Raw genomic sequence first — 20991 nt, forward strand, 5'->3', positions numbered from 1 at the left:
GTAATGGTGATGAACAACAGAACTGTTTGAATAAGTGCCCACCTATGAATTTCAACATCTGAACAGAAAATTAGGGAAATGAAGGCTACTGTCTTGAATGCCTTATCCATCAAAAGTAAACAGTGGCATACAGAAAGGCTTCTGTCCTCTCTTTTATAGAATATATTTCTTCTGTTTACTTGAATGTATCTCATGTTAATACTGCACAGAAATCAGTGATAGCAAGGACTTGTTAGGTAAAATAAAAAATATCTAATTTTAGTGTTTCCTTTTTCATTTTCAGTGAGTTATGTTAAATAGAGATATTTGAGTGCATTTATCTATTAAACTTATGTCTGTGCTAATTGGCCTCACAGGCTGTGTGATTGGACAGGTCACACACTCATCTGCATTTAACTCAGTTTTTAAAAATTTGCTTTGACATTTACTTTTATGCTTCAGGTTCTGTGATTAAGCAGGAATGATGAATGAGTACTATAAATGACTACTCAGTTGTCTGGGCTACAATGCTGCCACTTCTCCATCCTGACCTCTAACTAATTTCCTCTATCACTTTTTCTCCTGATTTATTCAGAGTTGTCAATACTAACCCCCATATATTTCTAAATCCCCACATTTTTCACCCTGTTCAGCTATTGCTCCCTCACCAGAGGGATGATTTAAGGAAATAGAAATGGCCACAATTTAATCACCACAATATAACTGTGAAAGGTGTTAGAGTTCCTACTAGACTCGGATATTGAGCCTATTTCAATAGAAGTGGGAAAAATTTATATCAGCCTATCCTAGATATACGCAGGTTTGTTGTGTACAGCAGTTGTTCAGCTGGGCTCCTCTTACAGTCAAGCAAGGGAAACAATCCTTTTTGGATATAATCTGTCTTCTTCTAGATTGAGATTTCATATGCACCATTCACTTAAAAGATCCTTGTGGGCCCCTTCCAACTCTAAATATTCTGTGATTCTGTGAAATTAGTTGGGATTTACAAATACTTATTTCTTATAAGAGGAACAATCAATTTTTTAGAGCGGGTATAGATGTTAAACCTTTAGTGAAGAAATCAGATGTATATGTTTGTGTCTGCTAAGAGAATGAGATAATCCTACTCTGTCCAGATTCTCAGAAACACAAAATTCAAGTAATTATATAGGCTGGATGAATTTCAGATTAATTTGTTCCCCCTTAAAAAAAGACAAGACAATGACATCAGAGTGATTAAGAGTCTGCTGTTCATTTCTAAAGACAGGAAACTATCAGGAGCCTCATAGGCAGGTAATTACAGATTTACTATACAATCTTCCTGGCTTTCTCATTTTCTATTTAGTAGAGCTAAAAGTGATTTGACTTTGATTCAATTCATGCACATTTCCATGTGTAGGAAAGTTCCCTGTCTGACCTTCCAGGAGCCACATCAACAAGTCATGCTTAGTTTGAGTTGCGTTACCATCTTGACCCCAGATTTCCCACAGCAGGGTCTCAGATGACTCGATCCCTAAAATAACTTAATCTTGGTGCAGTAACTAGATAGCAAAATAGCAGCTCAAGCTGGTGCCTTTGTGGAGGGACCCCTGGGCTTTTTTACCCTGCCAGTCTAAATGCAGGAAGGTCTGGGGTGATTGGCTCCTGCCGTGTTTCTGAGTGTCCGGTCACCTGGCTGGGCCACAGGTCCCCAGGCCCTTCGCTGTGCAAGGGTTGGTGCTTCTGGCCTCTTGGCTCAGGCTCTCATCACACACAGCTCATCTAAGGTTGCCCCCTGAGCTGTGTACACCAAATGTATTCCTCAACAGTCCAAGCTAGATGTCCAAAATATGTCCATACTGTTAATATCATCACACTGAATACGGTCTTTTTTCAGGATGGCCTGAGTCTAAAAGTTGGTCATATTATGAACGAGGTGAACATGTGTGATCTTCTGGGCAGTCTGAACTCAGCCTGAACACTTGTTACTAAACCCACCTGATTTTATGCCTCCAACACTCCAGTGACTAAATTCAAATGCCTTTGTGATAGCAAGTTGTTTGTCCAAGGAAGAGAAGAGAAGAGAAGAGAAGAGAAGAGAAGAGAAGAGAAGAGAAGAGAAGAGAAGAGAAGAGAAGAGAAGAGAAGAGAAGAAGAAGAAAAGAAAAGGAAAGGAAAGGAAAGGAAAAGAAAAGAAAAGAAAAGAAAAGAGAAAAGAAAAGAAAAGAAAAGAAAAGAAAAGAAAAGAAAAGAAAAGAAAAGAAAAGAAAAGAAAAGAAAAGAAAAGAAAAGAAAAGAAAAGAAAAGAAAAGAAAAGAAAAGAAAAGAAAAGAAAAGAAAAGAAAAGAAAAGAAAAGAAAAGAAAAGAAAAGAAAAGAAAAGAAAAGAAAAGAAAAGAAAAGAAAAGAAAAGAAAAGAAAAGAAAAGAAAAGAAAAGAAAAGAAAATTTGGCCCTTGGGAGCATTCCCTGGTCCACCTGAAACCGTTTTATGCTCTTTTAATGGCAGCAGGGCCAGCTCAGAGGGAGTTCTGTGTTCCCATATCCAGGAAGCAAAGCTGAGGGCTGCAAATGTCTGTGTGTCTGCTCCATATGGCACTGAAAATGGAGCCAGGCAGTTAAGACTTTTATGAAAGAAAGAGTGAAGAAATCTAAAACACAAATACTTAGACAGTCACTTTGTAAAAAGTGAGGGAGCCTCCTTGACTAGAACTAGGAAAGACTCAGGAAAATGTAAAGAAAAGAGATGAGCAAAATAAGGAAAGTGGATTCACTGACTATTTAATCATCACTAAAGAAATCCTTTATTCTGCCACTCTACTTTTCCACTTTCAGAAAATGCCTGATTTTTCTTCATTTGCATTGGAATTTATCTTCTGATTTATGGTAATAAAACTAGAACTCTTGATGAAGTATTTAAAATCCTTGAATAAGTCATTATGATACTTCTTTTTATTTTTTATTTCTTAAATGATCTGTGCGATTGACTGCAATTGGAGCCCAAAAATTGATTTTTGAGTCATTATCTTCCATTGTGAAGTTAGTAAACTCTTTGGATTCTGTTTAACAATGAATTCTGTAAGAAAAACATGGAAAAGACCATTTGAAATGGTTCTTTGAAAGACTGAATTATTAGCACCTACAGTAAATGTGTTAAAACTGATTTGTAAGAAGAAATTTTTCACTGTTAAATAATATTTCATTTCCTATGGTATCACCAGTCTTCTCTTCCTTCTACTATGTTTGGCTGATTCTATGAAAACCATGACTATTATAATTTTTTAAACCCTTTCAGATAAAAGGTCATTATTCTAGGATTATACATGTTGACATATTGCTTTTCATTTGACCATGTGACTTTTTCTTTCCACGTTCTATGCTTGAACTTATTTTATGAAATCAAGATATTTTGCCTCTCCTGACTACATTGTACTCAGACCTCAAGTAGAAAAAGCTACTCTTTTTTTGTATTCTGGATAGCTACTCACCACCAACTTTGTTTTGAGACAGGATTAACATCTATTTTATATCTCTTAGTAGTGAGAAGAAGCTGGTCTTCAGTCAGAAACTTGTTATCAAAAAGGAAAAATATTACTGAGAAAAATGACCAATTCCAAATGAATTTAAACCACATTGATTACAGAGTAGATTATTTGGAACAAAACCAGTTGCTTTTGACAAGGCTATTTTTTGCTGTGAGCAACAACATAGCCAAATCTATACTGAATTACCATTTTCTTTTGAGGTGCATACCTGAATACCACAAACTTCAGAAAGTAAGGAAAACTCAAGTTTCTAGCTTTTAGTTGCTAATAAAGCCTCCATCTACCCAAATTATTTCCAGAGAAGTAAAATCTGGAGCCTTCAAATATTCTGTAATCCAAGCACCAGATATCTACCATGTGTTTTAGACAGATGGTTAGTAGCGCAGCTACAATAGTTGATTAAATAGGCAGCAATATTAAAATAATTCCAAATATGGCTTTTAGGGAAAGATCCATACTCTGGTATTCAATTTAGATTATCACATTTATCTACATAATCGCTGGCCAAAGCTGTTGATATGACCCAGTTTTGCATGTACATCCTTCCAGATGGATATTGTCAGTAATACATTCTTAATCCGATTCTTAATCTGTGGTAAATGGTTAGAATTAAATTCTCTGATCGATGTAAAGGTCTTATTTGAGTTCCATGAAGCAGGTTTGTCTTCTCACATAAAAAGGTTAATGTGAATAAAAGATCTGTATACTCTGAGGGAAACTGCAGAACCTTTGTTGGATTTCTGTTTGAATAAATCCATACCTGGTTATCAGCACTGTAAATGTGGCTTCAGTGAAAATTGCATGCATAATTCTGCCAACCCATACTAAGCCATATCCTGTATAGGATCTGAAACACAAAGAACAAAAAATTTGTTCAGCTTTTGAAGCTTTGTGGTTCATTGTTACTTGGAGCAGCCCAAGTCTACTGGTTTTGCCACCACTTGCAACACGGAGCATCGGCACTCTGGTGGAAGTAAAACCCCAGAAGGAGATATTTGATTGTCATTCCACCCTGCTAGGGGTCAAACTAGAGAGGAGATTGTTAAAATTCTGATCATAATGGCATTTTGCATCTGTCTGGCTTTCCCATTCCTCCCCACCTCAGCAAAAGAGTTAAGTGATCAAAGATGTGGAGAAGAAATGCTGGGTATTTCTTCATATATCACACCTGTGTCACTTAGTGTTTCCTGTGAGGTAGAAGCGCTCAAATGTCATCTTTTGCCCAACTGCTGATGCTTTTTTTTTTTTTTAAATTGTTACCCAATGCAAAATATTCCTGACTTTGAGGGACATTACATCTATGGATACTGCAGAAACTTCCTATTCATTTTATCTTTATCTAGCTCCTCTTTATGTTTATGTCAAAAATATTTGGTTGGTGCTTTATTTCTACAGACAATGAGAATCTGGATGGCTGTGTTTTCTGTTTCCTGATAAAACAATAGGTACAGCTGTGCATCACCAGCATATGTCAGGCATTTAAGCCTGTAGCATTTTATAGTACTGCTGGCTGGTTTAGCACATATGTTGGACAGGGAAGAGAAAAAACTGTATCTTTTTGAACCTGTAGGGGATAAAAAGACTTCTGCTTCGTTACAGTATTGTCACACCTGGGATTTATCTAAAAGAAAGGAGCATAATCCTGGGTGATCCGTTCTTTCAACCCCTTCTGAATAGTTGATATGATATTGCAGCACCCCATGGAAGACATTGTTACACGAAGTGAATACATACAGGAGGAACATTGTTACACGAAGTGAATACATACAGGAGGAACAGTGTGAATGCCTTTGCTCTGTCTTTGGCTAGGAAGAGAGAATCTCTGAGGAAGAATTTCTCTCTCTCTCTCTGTATTAAAATTTCTGAATGTGTGAAATGGCATAAGGCAAATGCTGCAGGAGATAGGTAAAACTATTGTCAAGACACTTAGGCATGACCAGTGAATGAAAGACAGAATACTTAAGCATCAGCTCCAGTAAGTGCAGGATGTCTATGCTGCTGTTCAGAGTGTACTAAAACATCTTTTCTGCTTATTTGTTTTCAGTTTCCTGACCAAGTAAAGGCATTCTCAAAAAAATTGTAATCCAAACCAAAACAACCCACTGCCCCCTAACAAAAAGAGGAAATCTTCCCAAATTATGCGTTTGTCACCCAGCAGTCTGAATTTATTAGCCATGGTGTCCCAGTCACTTGACTGTCTGAAGTGTATTTTATCTAATGAAAAACATGAATCTCCCAGCTGGGGATTCATGATGGGTGCTACTTAACACCAGAACTAAATGCTGAACTCCTCTTTTTGATATGTGTCAGCCACACTGCCTCATATCTGTAACCCAGTGTTACACCTCATGATGAAATAATAACGAGAAAACGGAGGACAGGGCTGCAACTATTAAGCAACTTTGAAATTCTTTTGCAATATTACACCATAATCATTCAATAATTATATTCTATATCTAATGAATTTAACAGCTCATCAGAGAGACACTCAGAATTATGTTTGTTTGTTTCCTGAGACATTTTCTTGCCTTGTCTGGAGCTTTACCTGAAATTTCCATTCCTCATAAAAGCAATGCCTCTGAAAAGTGTCTCTATACAGCTTTTCCTCTATGTTCCTTCACAAAACAGGAAATTCTTGTCAGACTAATGTGATGGCCACTGATTTGTCCTGATTTTAACTGGGATGGAGTTAATTTTCTTTTTTTTTGCATGTTTCATTATTATTCATTCATTATATAGATTCATCTCTGACAGGCAGTGTTATTTACAGCTTTTAAAGAAATATTGGTTAAAGTTCAGACATAAGGTACAATGTACACACATTTACACCATTTTTTAAATGATTTTGGAGAATAACAACAGGATCTGGGAGCTCAAATTAGAATTCTTGTATTTCAAACAATGGATAAATGACATGAATTGGGAGTAGGGACCTACTTCATGTCAGTGATATTTCATGTTTATTCGAAGAAGTTGTTGATGCTTGCATTTTGCCATTTTCAATTTTCTCATGTGCATACTACTTTGTGGCTATAGAAACAGTAAAGAAAACTATTCTGTTAGATTAAACCTGTTATTCAGATATTTTATTCTTTTTTTTTCATTGTTTTTGTTTTCCCCATGATGTTTCTTCTTTGCTTGTATCTCTTGTCTGAAACCTTGAAAGCTGGCACTAGAGGGGATTTATTATATTAGTGCAATGCTATTTTAGGGAAGAGAGGGGAGGAAAGCCTTCTTCAGCTAGGCTTTAAATGTACAGAATGGCCAAATCAGACTTCTTGGCAAAATTTGCTTTCTCATCTGGGTCCATGAGCAAGCATAGTCCCCTGCTCACAGTTAGTGGAAGTAGTAGAGATGGGAAGAACAGATGGGGTGTAGGAGACAGGGGGGCCAAAACTGTGCCACAATGCAGCATGCCAAACAGCAATTTGGTCTTCCCCATGAACTGCTAATTAGCAAACAATTAAAACAGCAATATTCACAGTGGTGTCAGTAATCTCACAGTTATGGGAATTATCCCATGATCTAGTAAGATTGAATGAGAATTTTGCTGCTAACTATTTTATCCTATTTGAAGAAATTGCCTGATTCAATAAATCTTTCAAGTTTTTTTTTTGTTTTGTTTTGTTTTTTTTTTTTTTGCTTAGGGAGGACTGTAAGTGTACACATCACTTTGCAAAACATGCTGAGTGACTAATGCATGCCTCAAAGAATTTGTAATGAGGATTTAAAAGAGGTTTGAAAAAAAACAGTTCAGAAAATAGATGGGGTAATATTAAAGACAAAAAAAAAAAATAGAAAAAAAAAATTATAAGACAGATAGGTAAAGAAATATTTGCTAATGAGTTCTGGTAGAGTATCACCAGTGCTGCTGTCAAAAGCTTTGCTGAGGCAGAAGCAATCATGTCTAACCTGGGAGCTGTGCTTCGCTGTTGTGTTCTGTGATGAGCAGCTCCCATGGCTAGCAGGGTGGATGGACACCTGCAGGTATCTCATACCTTTTCCCTGTGCCCAGTCATGAAATAACAGAGGAGACTATTCTGAAATGAAATGCAGCCTCTAGACGACACAGCTGTGCTGTGTCATTGCCACTGGTTTCAATTCTTCAACGATTAACCGCAGCTTCAAAATCACCGGGGCAAAGATTTCCAGCAGCCCTACACTGATAACTGATTCTAAACACAAATCCCCCAGGCTCCTGCCAGAAATTGCCTGTATGAAGCTGGAAGCTCCAAGATTGTAGCTTCTTTAAAGCACCTGGATTTCCTGCTGTGGAAATAAGAACTTGGATCTATTTTGAACCTCTGTTAATGATGGCATCAAAGTTTATCTCTTCATGGCAAGAAGTACAACATGCTCTAGAGTTGGCCTCTCTGGAGCTGCTACACAGCAGCCCTGGGAAATTACCACTGCAGACACATTTTCATACTTCAGGCACACTTGTAAGAAGGACCAGGTTGAGGATTAAAATATTCTGGCAATGCTTTCAGTGGGGAGACTTTCTGTGATTCTGCAGGTGCAGAGCATAAAGGCACGCTGGACCCAGATCTTTCTAGCAAATCCTATCAACTTCTAATTGAACACTTGACTTGTTTACATCTATCGAAGATCACAAAAACTTGTCAGCATATCAGAAACATCAAAGGAACATCTCTTTTGCACAGAAATTGAAAGATGTAAGAAAAAGAAGATCTTGTCCAATGCCTGTTGAGTTAGGATAAATATTCTTTAAAGCATCCATAAATTTCAGGTTACTTAGAGTTTAGCTAATCACTGAACTGATCTGTTTATGTTATATTTTACACAGCAATAATTGTAGAAATCTAGGTTACAAAAATTTTTCTGCATTTTTGACATGAAAGACTGCACATAAGATGAAATAAACATTCTATTTATTTTTGTGTGTGTAATATTTTATGCCAGACTTAGGTCTTGCTATGTTTAAATACTGAATTTTGTATTCACTTTAAGCTGCCAGTGAAGGAAGGGGGAAAGAGCAATACATCCCTGGCTTGATTTAGTCCTTCTGTATTTTAAAACAAATGTTGAAATAGATACTAATACAAGCCATGCATTTTTTCCATATGAAACACATCTACTTGTGTAAATTAGACAGCAACTTTGTGTTCTAATTGAATACACAGAGAAGTCTTCTGGGGCAGCATTACCTCCCTGTAGTACCTGTTTAGTGAAGCAAGGCAGCTTTCATTGAGCATTCTGGAACTGGGTCTCTGTGCTAACCATAACAGGAAATGATGGGATTTAATTAGAATTAAATGTTAATTACTCAATAATATTGAGGAAAAAATCATCTGTAGTACTTAAACGTGTTAGTTATGTTAAAGTCATAAAGGAGGTCTACTTATTAAGAGATTTAATTAAGTAAACAGGTCTTCATGCCAAAGTCAGCTTTCCAGTCTTATGGAACAACAGCCCAATGATTCTGCTGGGTGTACTTAACTTGTTTGCTGTTCAGTTTCAAGTCTCTGCTCAGCAAAGAAGTCAAGAATGTGCCTAAGCACCAAGGAGATTTAATCTAATTCATTAAGACTTAAATTTAGGTCCATGATAAATACCCTGCAAAAGCAATAACTAAATGGTACAACCAGTGTGATGTTTAAGAGTTGTGGGTGCATTTCAGCCTTAATTTTAAGAAGTTGCTCCATTCATATATATTTCAAATTGGTGAAAGATCATACTATCTAATTAAAAAAGCTTATATAGCTCCACCACTGCAGTGTCTGAGAACCTCATCATCTTGAATATATCTCTTAGGGAGTAGCATTAATTCCACTGTAGAGCTAAGACAGCACAAAGATGAAGTAAAGGTAAATGCATGTCTTGCTCATTTGGACAAAGTCATATTTGAGTCTTACATGCCAAAAGTCCTTATAGAGGATTTTGTAAGAATTAAGAGCTGAGAAAGAGATTCGCAAAATCCATTATGTTAGTCGGCATGAGTGGCTAATGAAGGAATGACATTTACTGACTATAAATTGAAATCCAGTTTCTGAGAAGACAATGCTACCATTGCTTTGATATTGTCAATGAAACTGACTAAATTCTGCAGCCTTGAAGCAGTCAGAATATTTGACAGTGGATGAGGGACTGTCATGGGGAACTGGATTCAAACTGGGGAGCCTTGAATTCAAACAAGGGTAGGGATTTAAATTTTGTTTAACTCCAGTGAGAATATAATCATATGGTTAAAGAAATGAGAAAGATACACCTAACTCCACTTTCCTTCAGAAACTCACATTTTCAAAGTTAGGTCCAACCACGAATAGGGAAAGACTAGTATTTAACACAGAGAAGCTACCAGCTTTATGGAGATATTTTGAGGGGCTGTGGGTGTCAGCCAAAATATAAAAATTTGGGAACCTCACTAATAGAGGAAACACAAAGTTCCAGTCTTGGAAAACTAAAGAAGTAGACAACAGCAGAGCTTTTTGAATGCAAAATAATTGTTTAAAATTGCATTTTATTAGTCTAACCTTGAGTCACTACGTACAGATTTTCCAGTTCTTAGTTTGCCAACCAAATCCCTGGTTGTTTCCAAGGTAATCTACAGACTTTAATCCATTGAAGAGGGTATCAAAATGAGACAAAAGCTAAATGCTGAGTATTTCAGATTACAATAAAAAGTCAGCATAGAAATTTTAATGCCCTCCTGGTTGTCAGGAATGAAGAAAGGCAGTGAAAATATTGATTTTTGTTGAGAGGTCCATTAAAAAAGGAGAGTATTACAATTTTATTTTATATTTCCACACAGAAAAAAGTGCCTCTTGGGGAGACTAAATATGCCAAGGCTATTAAATAATAAAGCTACTAGACAAGTTAATATTCCTCAGAGAGTTTCACTACACAAAACAGAAGTTGGATTTCACAATTCTTTCATCAGTAAGACTCTTCTGTTTCAGAAGTGCAAGCATAATGTCTCTGCTTTGTATATATTAGCGGAAAAAGCAAACAATACAAATGTACGAGAATTTGAGTGTCAAGTTAAGCTAAACCGTGTCACATGTTCTGTGGGGACAGTGCTACCTGTGCAGTACAAGATTCTACATCTGTGGCTAAATCAGAAAAACTGGCTTAATACTGCCCTTATTTATATGAAGAATAACTTTTCAGCCCTGCTTCTATTACACTCAAGTTGACAGTGCTTATACCTGCTTATTTTCCCTGAATGGTTAAAATATGTCGAGTGAATAAATATTCTGTTGTTTCCTTTACAGTTATATCACAGGAAATAATAGACACAATTGGGGTACTTTTACTTATTTTTACATACCTCTTTTCTTAGTTCTATGAAATCAAGACTGTGTTTGCTTCAGCTTTTAAATAAATAAACATGACAACGCACCTTGAATACTAGTGATGCTGAGGATGTGCATCAGTGTTGCCACCAGCACAGCGTGCAGGGTATTCAGGCACTTTGGCTCCTCTTCAGGATAGCCTCTCCCTCACCCACAAACTGATTTCTTCTACCAGACTAGACTGACTTACTCTAGTCCTGACATCCTGTCATGTTAGACTTCATTTTTCCAGTGAGTTTCTTTTAATTTTCAAAACATACACTACAGTGCAGAGCTACTTGGAAATGTGTTCCAGTATGAAGGTTGCTTAAAACCCCAGCATCCAGGTTGTTCTGTCACTTTTACATTATTATGTCAGTCAAAATAATTGCAACACAGTGTTGACATCTGCCTTTTTTATTGGTGCGTTGTATGGATTTTTATGTTTTCTTCTACACATTCCATAGATTCACACTCTCGCTTTCACTTGTGAAACAGCAGAAAATACTTTGAATAATAGGAGGAATATTTGCTGTGAATCTTTACCTCCTAGGAAATTAATAACACCATGTGGGTTCTTTCATTTTCACTACACTTTCTCCTTATTTTTGTATTAGAAATATTCACACAAACTCCAAATCAGTAAAAATAATTTAAATGGTGTCACCATCATGAATAATGACATTGAGATAGAAAAAGGTATGACATCTGGAAGCCAGTATCAGTGGAATTATTATGATAACTTTCCCTTTGGTGAAAGACTAAATATACCAAAAATACATCATATTTATAAAATTCATGTACAAATAAGGGTTGCTATGTATAAACTGTGATGCTTAATAATCTCTCTTGATCTTTACTTTCACCTATTTAACTAAAAATTAAAATCTGTATGCGCAATTAATTGAAAATAGCTTAGCTAAGTGAATCTTTTAAAACTACTATACTATTTTGAATATTTTTCTTTTAGAATTTCAAGAGTATTTCTACAAGGAAGTGATGGAAATTCACATCTTAAAGGTGGAAAGAGTGGAGATCAGAAAGGTTAAAAGCCTACCAGATGTAGTAGAGTTCGTTGATGGCAAACCTGGAATTGGAATATATATCTCATAAATGCTATCCCTGTTACACAATTTTCTGCTGGAATAGAGCTTCCTACCAGAAGAAAATCTCAAATCTCCCCCAAAACTATCCCAACAATATCCACCCCCCCAAACTCTTCTGACTCTCTAGAAATTTTTTCTAGTCTTAGACTTCATCCATCTTAAGGCTTTAAGAATGAACAATTGAAGGCATTTGCAAAACAATAATGAATCTTATCCCATGACTTGAAATTAACAAATAAATACATAATAAAAAAAAAATTATGTGAATTTCCATTAAGAATAATAAACTGCTATGAAGCTAGAGTTTAAAAAGTAGGGAAGAGGATGAAATGTGTTCAGGAGAGCTCTCTGTTTGCCCTAGGACAAAAAAAAAACCCGACCTATTGCTAAAAAAAGAACTGCATCAGGAAATGAGTTTGAATAAAATGCTGAGGATGAAGAGAGAAAGTACATAATGAAACAGTAAGCAGAAATCCACCTAAAAGTTCTGATGGATTCTAGTTTCCTCATAGGACCCGAATGAAATGTTTTTAAGCTTCCACCTCATTCACAGCAGTGAAATTTTTACAGGAAGTCTGTACTGCAGGAGTAGCACATCCATGCCTGACGTGAGGGTACCACAGCTATCTCCAGAAGAAATGGCAGGATGTGGAAAATTCTGTGTGCTCTTAGTGACTTCTACTGATTATTTAACATTGTCTTCCAGAGTCCAAAGGGTACTTGGGCCTATTAAACACTTCACCACCTAGGACTGACACTTTTTATTGGTTACACTCTTGAAATCCTTGTGATATTTTCATGAATTACAGATATCACAGTTCTTGGAAATGCATGCTACAGGTGTTCCCTTTGGAATATTTCACAGTACATCTTGTAATCTTCCAGTTTCTCTTCTCCCATTCCTGAAATGATATTGTGAATATTCCGATATCTTTCCTTGCAAGAGCTGTGGAGAAGGAGAAATCATGGTACTCCTGCTCAGTGCCACATGCTCTGCAGGCTACACCCTCAGTGCTCTAAACTATACATTTATGGAGTGAAACATACTATGTAAAGAATTTCTTACAGCAAATGGGGTACTGTGCTAGAATCTGGTTTCTATAGTAATCCTTATTCCATCTTTATTATTATTATGAAAACACTTTTCTAGTTCAGCTTTAGTCTGAAAATACATTTATCTTGTGCTACTCACTTCATCACATTTCTATGCTTCTCACATTTGCCACATCTGTCAGAATTCTATTCACATATCCTGACATTTTCCATCACTGTGTAATGAAACCACTTCACTTTTAATGGGGATGTGAGGAAAAATTGCACAGGAAATTAATTTAACTAATTTAGTAGTTTTAGCACTACAACCTAAGTCAGATTTGAAGGACATGGAGATTCAGGGGTTGGTTTCTGTATCATCATTTAACTATTTCAATAATTTGATAGGCAATTTTGACATATCAAAAGGGCAAAAAATGTACAAATATATGCATTGCAACATGGTCAGGCCTCTCTTGAAGTCCTGAAATATAGATGGTAAAGATTAAAATAGTACCTTTTTTAAGACATGCTAAGTATCACTACAGAATATCACTACTTGGAAGTATACTACAGGTAATAACATATGTTTTCTGAATGAATCTGAGATACTAATTCCTGTGATTATCTGATGAATATATTAGTGTAAATTCTGATCATTGAGATGTAGTGATATGGTAAACAGTTTAAATAATTTACTCATATTTCACATATGTACATCTTTGTTTAAAAAAATCAACATAAAATGAAAGTAGGTAAGGTTTTATCAAATATTTCTAACTCTTTCTGCTGCTTATTCAAGAAATACTGGCAGAACAGTACTTTTACTTTATGTGACCTTTCAGATATGAAATCAGGAAAAAATAAGAAATTGATAAGCATTCAAAACATTTGTACTACTGTCATAAAAAGTTCTTAATATCAAAATATAAATTTCAATTATGTTAATAAATCGATCCTCTTTTGGTCATCTCCAATGCTCTTTTATACAATCCTTCTCCTAAATACAGAAATAGACATTTCTATATGTCCATATTAGTACTGTATTTAATTGTTACACATGTAAAATGATATCAATACACATATGGCATGTGTACACACACATTTATTTTCAAAAAGAGAAACACTGCGCCACAGAAAGAGAGCAGGAAAGCCAGTGTATTTATATATTGTGATGAAAAGTTCACTTAGGCTAAAATGAGTAAAGTCTATTTGTAAGATGCTTCAATGTGCTTAAAATAAAAACTGTAAATGCTTTTTTTTTTAATCTGTGTGATATAGATGTGGACTAAAAAAAGCTTATGATGATAAAGCTACCAATTAATACATAGTAGTGCTCAAAATCAGTATGGTGATTGCCATGGCAGAGAAATCTATCAATAAAACAAGGAAAATTAGAATGCATTCAGTGTTTTGAAGGAACCATTTATGAGCCTCCCCTACCTGGGCACTTATAGATGGCAACTGACACACTTTGTATGTAAATCATTCACCTTATTTTACCTCTCTTCAAGGCATTCCTTACCACAGGATGCAAGGGGCTCTTCCAGGACCTGTTACCTTCTGCAGGACCAGGAGATATGAGAGACAGCCTGACTCAATGGGACCCACCTGTGATCTCAAAATCTTAGACTTGTATACTCAGTGGTTTAGCTAAGATTGCATTGTGCCTCACAGGAGTTCTGATTCATGAGGAGCAGAACTTAGTAATATCTTTTTTGGAAAAGCAGGTCCCAGCAGCAGGAATATTGGACTAGGAATTAAAAAACATAGGTGCTTTTTTCACATCTGCCACATCTGCCAGTTTTCTCATAATAGATTTCATCAGATCAGGTGTAGAAAGACTGCCTTTAGCCTTGTACTACAGTTAATAAATGTGAATAGACACTTACAGTAATAAGTTAATCTCATTCTAATATAGCATGTTAAATTCATAGGGTTGAATGACGCCTTTCACTTTTCTACAGTCAGTTTGTTTCTATCAAGAATTAAAATTATATATAGTTTTCACCATGGATGTCTACTTTATAAGTATAATGAGGTAATTCTGATTTGAGATTTGCTTTGCCTTGTTTTTCTGTAAAATGGGATAGTAATCTCCCCTTCCTGCTTTTCTTTGTCCATGCTAATTTATCTATACAAACTGCCATTTGACATTTATGGTAGCAACATCCCACAGAAGGCAAGACTAACATGGACTAATATCTCAAAAATTACTGCAAGTCAGGCCTGCTCAGTATGTCTATTATATAAAAGTAAAACATGAACTTACAAATAAATTAAAAAAAATTTTTGCTATTTATTTTGTTCAGTCTATATTTTGTTCACTATTTATTTTATGTATGATTACCAAATAATATGGGTTTTTATGTAAAGTATTTTAACATGTTCACACTCAGAAAGAAAATTTGTGTAAATTATATTTGACAATATTAAGATCAGAATTTTGTTTATATTGACATTAATAGTTGGGCAGTTATGCCTGTAATATCATTTTACATTATATCATGCATTTATATTGCATAAATTACACAGATAAAATTAACACTATCTTATTGTTTAAGATACACATTTTCTATGTCTATAATGTAAAATCTTATGCAGAATACACCTTGAATGAAAAATAAATATTACTAAATCTAATGCCAGTGGTCTGAAATACTCATTGGAAATGGGGAAAGGGTGAGCCAGGGAGACATCCTTGCATCTTCCCATAAATGGATTTCTAACTTAAGAAGGAATAAAGCAGAGACTTACAAGACAGATGAAGGCATTCAAAGATGGATGTAACTGATACATCTTCCACCTCAGGTTAGTTTTTAAACATTGACTGCCAGGTACTGCTTTTAACATGTTGGGAAAAGATTCTGCATCATGGTATTATAACTGTAAAAAAACCCAGCTGATAAAAGTTGTTGTGTATAAATTAAGGAAGCCTTGAGCTATTTTTTTCTGATTAAGACACAAATGCAGAATTTTTTCATGTGTGGATAACATTGTCCACACAGAGCATGTGACATGCTTTAGCTTAACTTGAGACTCAAAATCATGTACATTAGTATTATTTGCTTTTTCCACTAATATATACAAAGCAGAGACAATATGCTTGAACTTCTGAAACAGAAGAGACTCACTGAGGAGAGAAATGTGCAAATCCAACTTCTGGAACAGTGAAACTCTCTGAGGAATATTAACTTGTCTAGTAGTTTGATTATTTAATAGCCTTGGCATACTAAATCTTCCCAAGTGGCACTTTTTTTTTTGTATGGAAATATAACTAAAATTGTAATACTCTCCCTTTTTAATAGACCTCTCAGCAAAAATCAATGTTTTTACTTCCTCTTTTTGTATAGTTATATGACTGTACAGTAAGCAACAAATCTAAGTGGAAGGCAAGAGGACTGGATCCTCTCCAAAGAAATTCAGTGAGTCATGAGCAAAATTACTCAGTACTTTAAAGAGATACCTTATTATCTTGTATTCTCATTGGTATTTATCTTAACTAATTGGAATGCAGGTTCTCCAGGGGCAGGGAACATTTTTGATTCATTGTGAGTATTCTGACAGAGAAAGATCCTGACCTCCCTTATTATATCTCAGTGCTATATCAGTATATGTAACACTGTAGTATATGCAAGCTACATTGTATATGTAACCTCTGCAAAAAACAGAGACATCATGTGAATACTTTGTGTCTATTTATGTCTATAAAGAAAAAAATTTTCAAAGCATTCTCTGGTGATTACACTTCTTTTAAACAACCTCAAATTTCTCCAATTATCCTCACAAAGTTGTTCTTTATGGCATTTTAATAGATATTATTGATACAAAAACTACCAAGAGTACTTATGATGCAAAACACACACTAAGCTTCCTATAAAATACAAAGAAATAAATCCTTTTCATTGTGAAATTCTTTGTCCCAATCTGCCTTTTAAGCTTTGTAACATCTAAGAACATCATTCTTGTCCCAGTCAATAAATTGGTAAATCAGAACTGCAGTCCTTTGCTGGGCCTACATAAGAAAATCAAGTTTTAGTCAGTCACTTAAAGTTTCCCTCCTCTGTCACCGTTGGTCTCCAAACAGATTATCACTTCAGTAATGGGGATTGAATCTGTTTTACCCCACTTGTTTTCTTCATTCATCCTTTAATGAATATAATATAATCCTCTGATTGTGTGTCATCACATTGCTAAGTGCAGATAACATGCCACACATTCAATTCTAAATCAGTTTTTCTGTGCCCATTATTGTATGTTTTGCAAAAGCTCACTGATCAATAAGAGCCACCCACCACTGTGAGAAAATCAGAGCTGTTTCACAGAGACAAGATTCAGGTACAGTTGGATACTTCCATATTGTTATAACTCTTTGATTATAAAAAAAAAAAAAAAGACAAAATATCTTTACTTTTTTTTTCTTCAAACTTAAAAATATTGAATAATTTAGAGCAATTTAATAACATACTATAAGTGTTAGGATGTAGAATCTTTGTTTATTGTATTTCAGCTGTATCTTTTGCCTTGTTTCCCTAACTCTAACCTGCTGAGTTAGGATTGCTTTATTTTGCCCTGTTTTCTTCCAAACTAGGTTATTGTGTTTTTAGGGTTTAATTTCATGGGATGATATATTGAGGATAACAAACCCTCTTCAGCTGACCATCAACTCATTCAGTTTTTCTCAGTACTTTTCTTTCTGCATTTAAAATTATGATTTAAAGCAACTGAAAGAGCTGCCTATACTTCCCAGGGTCTTGAGTTCCCCCTGTCTCTACAGCTTTGCTAATCCAGTCTGGATTATCCAGCAGCACACTTCTTTCTTAGATCTGCTTGACAGGTGCCTGTTTATATCATTCTCCAAATTTAGGTTTCTTTCTGTATCATGAGGGAACATCTAAGACGGTTTTGACTTCTGCATATTACCTAAAATTCCTGGTTGTTCACAGATCTTAAAATTTCTTCTTACTGCTCTTTAAGAAAGAAATTACAACACTGAGAGGAATACTGAGCAATTTTTGCTGCCCAAATGTGAAAAAAGAAAAGCCCTTCTTTTTTTCTAATACTCTTCTCATGACCATCCTACCGTCTTTTGCATATCAAAATGAACGTTCCCTTCTTGGCTCATTGGACACATTGGTACTTTTTTTACTGATCCTTTCCACAATTTCCTCATTCCTCTAAAACAATAAGCTTGAAAAAGCAATATATTTGCTTTCTAAGGCCTATTATTTGATGGCTTGTCTTTTTTTTTTTTTTAATGGTTCTAAGATAGTTTTAGTCTCCCTTTTTAGAGTTACTGAACAACACTAAGTAACAACCCAAATCAACATGAAGCTCATAGGAATTATGGATCACTGGCGCCTTAGGGCATCAGAGTGAAGTCAGTCAAAAAATGATGGTTTTGGCAACAATAAACTGTGTGCTGTACTGTAAGAACCTTTTTTTGCATTCTCCAAACTGTAGTTGCTATGCAGGTGCTGTCTGTTGGGCAGGTCCTGACCTCTGGTCCATAAGGACACTCCTACCAGTCCTGAGCACAGCCTGTGATAACGGGAGTGAGTTCAGCCCTTGTATCCAAAAGGAAGGTAAAGAGCTCCTATCCTAAAATAAGTGTCAAAGAACAGCAGTCCATCTCTCTCTTCTACAACCAGATGACTGCTGTGCATTTGATGCGTATATTTTAGATGAGTAATATTTTTAATGAAGTCCATCTTGAAAGATAAATATATATGGAAGTAATGTGATACTTCTGTCTAGTGTATTTCATCATATGTTTTAGTGCTAACATGATGTTTTATAATTCTAACTCGGTGATTCCACAATCAAAACAGAGGTGCTTGTTAGATAGAAGAAAATTAGCGCATGCTGAATCATTTGATCCTTCATAATTTATATCATTTAAGTTAATAATTTGTGGTTCCTTATTCCGCAAATCGCAAATCTGCATAAAAATTGTGTTCTTTTTTTTATTTCCTCCTACAGCCACACATCTCTTTTTTCTTCAATGCAGTCCCAGCTCCATAAGCTTGATTAAAGACAGCGTAAGGATTGCTCTTAAAAAAAAGGATAATTTCAGAAAAAATCCAAAGCCAAACCATGGAAGCCTTATTTAATTCTATTATAAACATTTTTAAAAAACCAAATCAGATGTTGAATAAATCCATAGTTTGTGCTTCTCACTTATTTGGAACAGCTAAGTTTTCATGGAATTGAATGCAGTAACACTATTTTTATTTATACTTTTATTAGCTATACTTCATAAAACTAAGCTTTATTAATTGCATTTTTTCATTAACAGTGTGTATTTCAACAAAATGCACATCAAAAATAAAGAGAAGTTCAAGGAAACAGAACACTAATTTCCTTTTTTTATATTTAAGTGAAATACAGACTACTGAGATAGAAATGGAAGTAGGAGGTTTTTGTTGCTGCTTTCAGTCCTATCATATTTTTAGGGAACAGATACCCAAGATAATTATTTCTCATGTTCTGAATTTTGTTATTTTTGCTTCCAAAAAAAAGTTCCAGGCTTAAATTTTAGTCAAAACCCTGGAGGGTTCAGTTCCTTCAATACAGATTCATCTTGGGAGACTCAAATTACTGCAATTTTAGTTGTGAGTGTATTATGTCTACCACTGTCATCTAGCTAGCAAGGAACAAAACTTTAAAAATAAGACCTACTGAATTCAATGCTTATCCCAAATCATAGCTAAGTGAGAAACACAACACTATGCTAAACTGCTCTCATGTGGACATTTCCCCTCAAGTCAGTGAGACATAAATGCTACAATTTAGATATGTACTAAAGTATCTCATTAAATGAAGGCTTATATATATAGGGGTTTTTTACTGTATTAAAAATGTTTATACTTTACTACCTTTAGCAACTTTCAACCATCCTGATGTAATTAACTAGGAAAAAAAATCTGCCATCCTAAATTTTGAAATATTCTGTGATAGGCTTGCAAGTATTGAAGTGAATTATGTATAGTTTGTCTTCAGAAAGTACTAGAGCTGACCAAGGGCAATCTAATTTAAGCATACGTTTATATACTCTAAATTATCCTTGAACTCTAACTGCAACACTTTTAAGAATGCTTTTAGAATTTCATTAGCAGTGAACAGGCAGGCGCAGTAGCAAGATAGAAAACCTGATTAATTCTACTGAATATGTGAAGAGTTAGCTTCCATTTGCAATTGACTGTGGTACAGAAAACGGCCTCTCAAAATCCTGCTTTCTCCTTTCAGTTTCACACACAGCTCCGAGAAATATTCAGCCAATCCAAAGATATAAACTAGTTAAATGCTGATGACTCAAAATATGATTAAAGTTTGGGCCTTAACGCCCCAAATGGGCACAGTGATGTCAAGGCCAGCCCTGCAATTATTTATTTTCACAATACATTGCACTTACTATAAAAACCCAAAGTTCTTGAAATTAGCTTGTGTTGTTAAAACATATCTGGTATATAAGGAATGTATACTGAAATAAATAATTGTACATATTTTCCCATTTACTTAAATAGTTAACATAAATATCACCATCTACTGGCAGAACAGAATATGTAGCAGTGTTCACAAGCTTGTAGGATCAATAAAGGTAAATATACAAATTGATTCCAGTTTACACAGCTCTTAAAAATCTGCAGAAATACTGTTAACTTCATGCCTGATAATGGCCCAGATTGTTGTAGAGTAAGAGGTGGCTTCCTGAGCAGCTTCACACACTTCTCTAAAATTGCTCCATGTGATAAAGATGCTCATCTTCAATAAAGAATGACCTTAATTTGAATTTGAATTAAACTTCACACTCACTATGCTCTCTGATCCATATGAAAAGAACTTCATTTTATTGTTGTAGTTTGTGTTTATAGTGGCAGTGTTTGCAAAGGGTTTCTCATATCAGTGTGAGCTTCCATTATTTTCTGGTTTAGGTTTGTTTTTTTTTTATTAGAAAGTACACCTCTAATTTTCACTTTGAACTATTACTGAGAAAGGATATCTCTTGTTTTCTCAAAAGTGAGGCTGGTTAGCATTTTAATGGAAATAGTAGTAAA

This window comes from Fringilla coelebs, assembly GCF_963513975.1.
Source record: "Fringilla coelebs genome assembly, chromosome: 2".
NCBI classification, from domain to species: Eukaryota; Metazoa; Chordata; class Aves; order Passeriformes; family Fringillidae; genus Fringilla; species Fringilla coelebs.